This window comes from Peromyscus californicus, unplaced genomic scaffold (genome assembly GCF_007827085.1).
Source record: "Peromyscus californicus insignis strain IS unplaced genomic scaffold, ASM782708v3 Scaffold_14__1_contigs__length_90479793_seg_2, whole genome shotgun sequence".
NCBI lineage: Eukaryota > Metazoa > Chordata > Mammalia > Rodentia > Cricetidae > Peromyscus > Peromyscus californicus.
This window is the reverse complement of record NW_026294436.1, coordinates 54,272,322-54,281,036: the sequence shown is the minus strand read 5'-3', so window position 1 is coordinate 54,281,036 and position 8,715 is coordinate 54,272,322.

The window sequence follows — 8,715 nt, the reverse complement described above, 5'->3', positions numbered from 1 at the left end:
AGCAAGAGATGTTATCAGTTAGAAAGTTCAGTTTATTCTGAATTAAGGTTAAAGGCTAATATTGATATTTGAATGGAGCTAAAATTACAGCTGCTGTATATTACTATAGGCTTGCTTCAACAATAGAATGGTAACCTAGGATCTGAAAGACAAATGTGTACTCAATTCCCATTCTTGGAAGTAGAGCTTCTACTGCCGTGGTTATAAAGTTGAGAACTCATATGAATATCACTGGGCTGGACAACTTGAGGACGTCTGTATACTTTCAGCAAAGTATTCTACCTATTGAAAATGATGTGCCTTCAGCTAAGAATAGACATAATTATAATGATCTCACACCTTTCAAGAAGTTAAGAAATCTGTAATTCAGAAGAGAGCAATTAGTAAACACTGTATGCTAATCCAATTTGGGAAGTGTAAATAATTCCTAAACATCAAAGATACAGTCATTATTATCTACTGCCAAGTTTGTAGGTCCTGTCCCTCAAATGTCAGGTGACATAACCGAATGTAGGTGACATTCAACAAATGGCATTTTACATTGATCTTTGCTTTGCAAAACAATATTAAATTTGGGGGATGTGGGAAACAACAAATACCTGCTCTGTGTAAAGGAGTGGTGACTGACCTCCAGGTGCTCTCTGATATTCAGAAAGGCTGGCCCAATGGGAAAGAGCTGGGTTTTTGTTGTTGTTGTTTTTTAATTTCTTTTGAGAGTTTACTCCTATTCCGTATATTGTGATCATACCCACCCCTGGCGTGGACCACGTGGCAAGCATTGCTACTTGACAACATTACAGCATTTCGACATTGCAGATCACAATTCTCCAGTACCCTTTTACTTGCACATTTAGTGATTCTCACTATGTGTTGTGAGAGTTCCCTTATGCCTTTTTCTTTGGGAAATTTTGTGTGGGCTTCAGTGGAGGATAAGGATATATACAATGGCTGCCTCTTTAAACAAATTAATTCTTTGGAAAAATTCCCAGCCATGGTGGAACTATATAGCATGATAACTCTGTCTACTCCCACACAAATTAACACCAAGCTACTAGAAAATTTAAGTAAGTAACATATGCTTGATAAAGTATATTTGATAAATAAGACTTGTTTGATAAGTAAGGTATATTTGATTGTAGTGGGTAGCCATTCCAGCTTTGATCTGGAAGTTCCAACCCCCATTGAGGCTTCGGTAACTGTCACGCCTAGAAGACAGGGCCAAGAGAGGACCCTGAAGACCTGAGATCCAGATGCGCCGCCTCTCTTGGTTCCTGGACCCTGGACACTGGAGGTAGACCGAGAAGAGTTCTCCAGAGAACACCGCAAGACTGCAAACTACCTATCCCTTCATTTGTAAGTTACGCCACTAAATAAAACTCCCTTTTAACTACGTGGAGTGGCCTTAATAATTTCACCAATATTTGATAATCAAGATTTATAAATTTCTAATATCTACTCAGGTTCACAGTAATATTTGTCTAGCTTCATCTTTGCTCACTTTAAGCTTTAGCTATTTGGATAAACTAAGCCATACAAAAAACTGCAATATTCTATAATTGAGTGTCTGGTACTGCTGAGAAAGTCCTTTTCCCAAGGTCAGGCATTTAAACAAAAGCCTCTACTTCCTCATCGACTTGAAGAAAGTTCCTGCTTGCTTCAAAGGGAGTCATTCTCCCTATCTCTGGCAAGAGGAACTTGTGGACCCTTTCATTACCATATGACCATGGCGCCTGTTAATTTGTTAAGGTCAATGCTGGCTCCCTAAATCCTTACTCACAAGCCCCCTTTTTCCCTTTCCCATTTAATCCTTTGTGCAGTTGTGCAATATTAAAGATATAGCCTTTTTTTTCCAGTAAAGCAACAACCATCCTGATTCACCCTCAGATCATGTCAGTCTCCTTCCCTCAATGACTGCTGAACCTCACTGGAGCTGGACTCTGGCACACCCCCACCACCTCTTTGCATCCCTGTCCTACTCCTGATGAAATCCTTCTTCCTTGTGTTATCACGATTTCTTGTCTTGTGCAGGTGGTCACAGATGCTGTGTGTTTCTTCCTGCAGTGGCCATGTCAATCCATCCTACAGTTTTCATTTGCATCTTCTGGCTGTTTCTGTCTTCCCATTGCCCCTTCAACAATGTCCCCTATGACTGAGAGTGGGTAAAATAGATGTCCCATTTAGGGCTGAGTTACTCAGGAATGCCTTATCCTCATCACTTAAATAGTTTCTCTCTCTGATTGTCACCCCTTGCTAAATGAAAGTTAATAAAGGCTGAGAGTTCCATTGGTATATGGGCATAAGCATAAGCTTTTAGAAGTCACCCTAATGGCATGTCTATTAGCAAAACACTAGTAGTAGGTTCCCCTTTTGACCTGTGACTTCCCTAGCAATTGGTTTTTACCCATGTTTATAGTACCAGACACAAATTCCCTTCTATGGAGCAGGCCTCAGATACAAGTAGGGCATGGTTGGTTGTCACCGGAACAGTCACACCATTGTTGCACCAGTGATCATATCTTATTTGTTAGGGTAGCATTATAGAATATAGAGCTCAAAGCTAAGTTAGATCATTGGTGGATTTTTTTTAGAAGACATCTAGAAATATAGAATAGTAGCTTCAGTTTCTCAGGAGTTAGATATTGACAACTGGTATAGATCCACATAATATATGTCAACCAAAACATATCTTTGGATTATATTTGTCTCAGTGGTCACTAATTTTCCATTTCTGAGCCAAGCTTTAGCTATCACCATAACTCAGATACTTGCTGAATATATACAGGAGACTTCCCAGCCACTGAGGACAGCTTCTCCCCCTTAGAGGTAAAGATCACAAGAGATTTAATTTGGGAGGCAGGTAAGTGAAGCTAGGCATCTTTGGAGGAATGTGGGATGACAGTTCTAAGAAGTATAAAATACAGGCTAGGGAAGCAAATTTGCATACCGCTTATCCCTCAGAAAGGGAGTCTATGGATGTCTGTAGAGCTGGTTACCAACACGTCAGCTGGTAAGACATAGATTCTATTACAGAGCCCAGCAGCAGATTCCATTGTGATATTTCTAAGAAGCACACACTTTTATTGGCCATACACTAAACACTGATGAGTGTCTAATCACCTTTAGATGCTTCATGGGAGTGAGCATACCCTGCACAGATGCCCCTGAAGCTTTGCTGGATCCCTGGGTTCATAGTCTGATGTTGCTTGGAGTGAAAAGTAGTTGCTTTGTCTCACAGAGCTGTTTGAAAAACCTCCAATGTTGTTCTCTCTATTCTATTCATGGGCATGTTAATGAATGAGTCAAACAACACACCAACCCGTTTGCAGTTACCCAAGAGGAAAAAGGGGAAAAGAGAACAACAATAAAGCAACCAGCTAGTAAAGAGTCCAAGAAACAAAGACAGCCAATCTGTCTCTGGTGTGGCTGAGATAAAGTTAAACTTTGAAATGCACTTTCTTTTCTCCTGCTCAGAGCTGGAAAAGAACTACCCTGGAAGCCAGAAGACAGGTGCTCCCGGAATTTCGATAGATGCCTGACAGGCCCACATTCATCATTTAGTCCACTATGAGAAATGGTGATCGGAGACTGATGTTATCAAACTGCTTAATCTCACTCTCATCGCACTGCCTTTTCCTGAACCTTGCTACACAATGTTCCGGAAGAGAGATGGTCATTACATTTGCCTCTGATGGCAGTGTCTGATCACCAGCAGCCAGGGTCTGTCTTGAGAAGGCTAGGGAAGTATAAATGTATTTTTTGGGTAGATCACTCCTTTATCTTTTGATTATTCAGTCATTTACTTGCTTGCATTTATTTACGCATGAGTTAATTTATTCAATAACCATTCACTGATTCCCTTCTCTAGTCAATCACAGTTCCATAGTCTGAAATCTCAGTGTGAATCACACATATGTGAATGACTGATTTGTGAATAAATGAACAGGAGCCACAGTTCCTGCCTCCAATGATTCCAGCCCTTCCCAGTGCAGAAGACAGACCAGTAAAGACACTAATGTAATTCATGATGGTTAGCACTTGGATAGAGGAGGGTTTGGCATTGTGAGAGCCTGATGGGGGCTCTGTAAAGCCTTTCTGTGAAAGGCTAACAGAACACTTTCCAATGGAAAGAGGTTATGGATAGTTGTATATAGCAGGCAGCTCTCAGAATTAAGGTTTGAGTTGGTCCTCAACAAACAGTTGGTTCAATTCTACTGTGAGTGAGGACATGGGTTTAAAAAAAAAGGAGAGGGGATAAAAGAAATGTTAGGGATTGAAAGACTGGTGAATAGCAATTTGTGAAGGCACAGCCTGGGCCCTCTTCCTGAACCGAAGTGGCTGGAATCCCTAACCTTCACATTGCAATTTAGATGAATCAGTGAGCTCTGGGTTCTGTGAAGACACCTTGTCCACCAAAGGAAAGTGGATGGTGATCAAGGAAGACACTTGACATCAACCTAAAGTCATGCATACCTGTGTACACATGTGTGCACAGAAACACAAACACATGTGTACCACCCAAGACACACATGATCACACAAATGTAATTGTGGCAGAAATTTTCGCTGTGGAATTTCAAAAGTGAAGCAAAGGTAAGGGACTATTTTTCAAGGGAATGGACTTCCCTGTAGGCCATGAAGTTGTACCTATTTTCCCTCTGTTAGTCAAGTCTGGCTTATCACCTGATAAATATTTCATATGCAAATTTAAAATTTTACTATTGTCATAATAAACATATTTTGGAATTATTAACAGTCTTTGCTAGTATTGTCACTACTGATGAGGCTCCTATTAACTTATATGCAAAATCTTGGTTAATTTTTAAAGTAAGAATATAGAGTAAAGAAACATGAATATGACCAAAAATTTTAGTTTGGTTTATAAAAGAAAATATTTGAAAAATGCTACTTCATTAATTAGAGCCTATATTGAAATTATTAGGAAATTCTAAAAGCATATGGTATAAAAACATTGTAAAATTAACATTATTCACTGATATAAAAGTATATAAATTAGTTTACTTAAAATAATCTGACATCCTATTGGAGATGTTCAAACAAATAGCAAACAGCTGATTCTTTCCTCTCCTGCCATGGCAATAATCCTGATGACTTGCTTATTGTATTACAAACCATGGCTCCATGCCCCAAGGAAAAATAGTCTGCTCTAGTGCCCGTCCAAGATAATTTTTGTCATCTTAAAAGGATGTGTGCTTCATAGGATAAATCAAATAAATGAGTTTACATTTGGAAGTCCATCTGCTGTGCTGAAGAAAAAAACCAAGCAAGAACCAGTCCCCTTCTTGTCTTTCCCCATGTGACTTTGTATGAGTCCTTACTCTTCACAGCAACACATGCTGCAAGTATTCCTTAGGGTGAAGGATGTTTCACAGATGAAGGTGCCATGCTCTGAAGAATGGCAGAAGACTGAGCTCCTGTGAAGGCCAGAGAGCTCTTAATGACAAGCAGAGAGGTCATTGTACTGTTCTTCATTCCACTTCTCTTCCTGCCCCTCAACTATCCATTCCTTCTCTTTCCACCATTTCCACATACATTCCTTCAATGACTATAATAATCTTAATTTATCATGTTTATTTAATAATCCTAGTTTATTGAGTCCTTAGTATGGTCCACACAGTGTTCTAAATGATTCCCACATACAAAGTCATTTATCTTCACAAAAATCCTATGGATTATGTATATGATTACCTACAATAAATGGAAACAACACTAGACATGAAGTCTTTAAGTAATTTACACAGGATTCTATGATGCCAGGCAGCACCTGATCAGAAGTAGTCTGATTTGACACACTACATTTTTAGATTACAATCAGTGATGTCTCCTAGAATATACATTTATCAGAGTATTCTGATAGCTCTTTGCACACATGCACATTCTCACACTTTCTGTGCTACTCTTTTTATCCATTCTTGTGAGGATAGAGTATGGCTTGTTCGTTTACCTAGAATTGGCAGCGTTTGACACATGGAAGGAAGGGCATTATAATGTTTAAATGAACACATAACATGTTTTCCCAAAGAGTGATGGAACCTTGGAGACTTCACCCTCACAGGTCAATGAGCAAATTTCAGGGCGGTACCCATGAATCTCTCATTTCCAAGAACTGCATTCAATACATTATAGAGAAATTTCTTTTTTCACTGTGGTTGGAATTCATGTCTGTTCTAGGTCATTTTCATGACCAACTTGACACAGCCTGAAAAGAGGAACTTCAATTAAAAAATTGAGTCAATCAGATTGGTCTCTGAGGGACTGTCTTGATTGATGATCAAGGAGGGCAGCTCCCTTGAGCTGCACCATTCCTAGACTGGTAGACCTGGGCTGTATAAGAAAGATAACTGGATATAAGTCTATAAGCAAGCCAGTAAGTACCTTCCTCCATGGTCCCTGCCTCAGCTCCTGCCTTGAGCTCACACCTTAACTTTCTTTAGTGATCATTTGTAACCTTCAAGTGTAAGCTGGAATTAGCCCTTTCCTCCCTAAATTGCTTTTTGGTCAGGCTGTTTTAGCACAGCAACAGAAAACAACTTAGGACAACTTCCTTCAACAAAAATCTTAAAGGGCTTCTGTTTCCCCAGTAGTACAGGGGTCATCAGAAATTCTCCAAGCAATTTGCTCCTGGCAACCAATTTCTCTACCTGACTAAAATTCAAGTATAATTATGCTAATCTTTACCATAGGGATTAAATGCCTTAATTTTGATGATGTTCACTTATTAGACTTTAACCTTAATTGCATATAAAGCCAATTTTTTATTCTTTATTTTTAAATTTAAGACATTAAGATAAAAAAATATAGTAAGTAAAAGTCAGTGAATGTTATTCAATTAAGTGATTTTGTTTCTAGCAGTACTTATTTATTTGTGGATTTATTTCATCTATATTAATAGATTATTTACACAGGAGTTAATATCATTGATTAAGGAACAATGTGCATTAGTCTTTTAGTTGACTGTAACAGTCAGAGTAACTCTGTAATTATTTTTCCCTCAACATAGTACATGTTGCTATGCAATCTGCTTTTTTTTCTCACCAAGTTGCTATTAATATGTCTTGACAGGGTATTTTTAATGCCAGAAACCTTATTTTGTTTAATTATTTTATCACTTAGGAAATTGTTGTTTACTTAGGTTGAAGAATTCCATAGTGTATAATAAGATGACAGAAGAAAGATCCAAGGATCATTGAATAAATTAAATGTATCCAATATCTACTGTCTGTGTAGGTTCCTGCTGGGACTCAGCAAGTATTTAAATGATCAGGAGACATAGACATACCCCTAAAAATCGTGTATTCTAGAATATAGCTTATATATGTCCTTAAATATTAAATTTAGTGATTTAGAGTTGGTGTGTAGACAAAATATTCTATAGCAAATGCTTGAGCTGAGTAAAACAATGATTAAAATTAAAAACTTACCACAGAGGAGTTCTAAAAATGTAATGAAAATAAATGTTAATTGTCTTAATTAGGGTTTATTTTGCTGTGATGAAACACCATGACCAAAACACAAGTTGGGGAGGAAAGGGTTTATTTAGCTTTCACTTCCATCATTGAGGGAAGGATGTCAGGATAGGAACTTAAGCAGGGCAGGAACCTGATGCAGAGGCCATGGAGGGATGCTGCTTACTGATATGCTTCCCTTGGCTTGTCCAATCTGCTTTGTTATAGAATCCAGGATCACTAGCCCTGGGATGGAGGAACCACCCACAATGGGCTGGGACCTCCCCCATCAATCACTAATTAACAAAATTCTCTAAAGCTGAATCTTATGAAAGCATTTTTTCTCAATTGAGCTTCCCTCCTTTCAGATATCTCTAGTTTGTATGTAAAGTTGATATAAGACTATCCAGCACATTAATCTTGACTGTCAATTTGATATGATCTAAAATCATCTAGAACAGTCTCTAAGCATACCGAGAGAGGGGCTATTATCCAGATTAGCTTGGCCCTGGCCATCAATGTGTAGATTATCTTGATTCTTGCTTGAGGTAGGAAAACCCATCTCCTTGGACTTGGGTACTGGGCTGCATGTGAGAAAGACAGCTGAGTGCCAGCATTCTTTGTTCTCTTCCTGACTGCATCTAGTCAGGTTCTTCCTCTAGCTATCATGTTTCCCATGCCATGATGGAATGGAATCTCTTGGAACTATAATTTCCTACTCCTTTAGGGTTTTTTCTTTTCTTTTTTTTATGGTAGGGTCAGGGTATGTTATGACAACAATAAGACAAGTAACCACACGTTATATGAGTGGTTTGTTACAGAAGAGCCTTTGGGTACCCACCAGAACTTAGTAAGTACAGGATATCTTTGTTTTCAGGCACATGAAGATGAAAGAATAGAAATGAGGATGTGGAGGCTGGGGAGGGCAATGCAATCCCATTCTGTCAGGAGTCTGGCTGGGCTCACAACTCCCTCTATGGGAAAGTGTCTCACTCATTCCCTAGATGAAAGAACAGCCTTGTGTTTATCACCATACACCCGCCACTTTTCTGGACGTAGTTAATTCATCCAGTAATACACTTTTCCCAGAAGGCCAGTCAGTCTACATCCAGGTTATGGATTGCCTTGGTGTGCAATGATGAGATAAGTCAATCAAAGTCTTTCTCTCTCAAACTTAAACTAACACATACCATGTAAGGACAGTTATACATAGAAATTGAAACAGAAAAGATATGTCAGGATGGAAAGGTGTT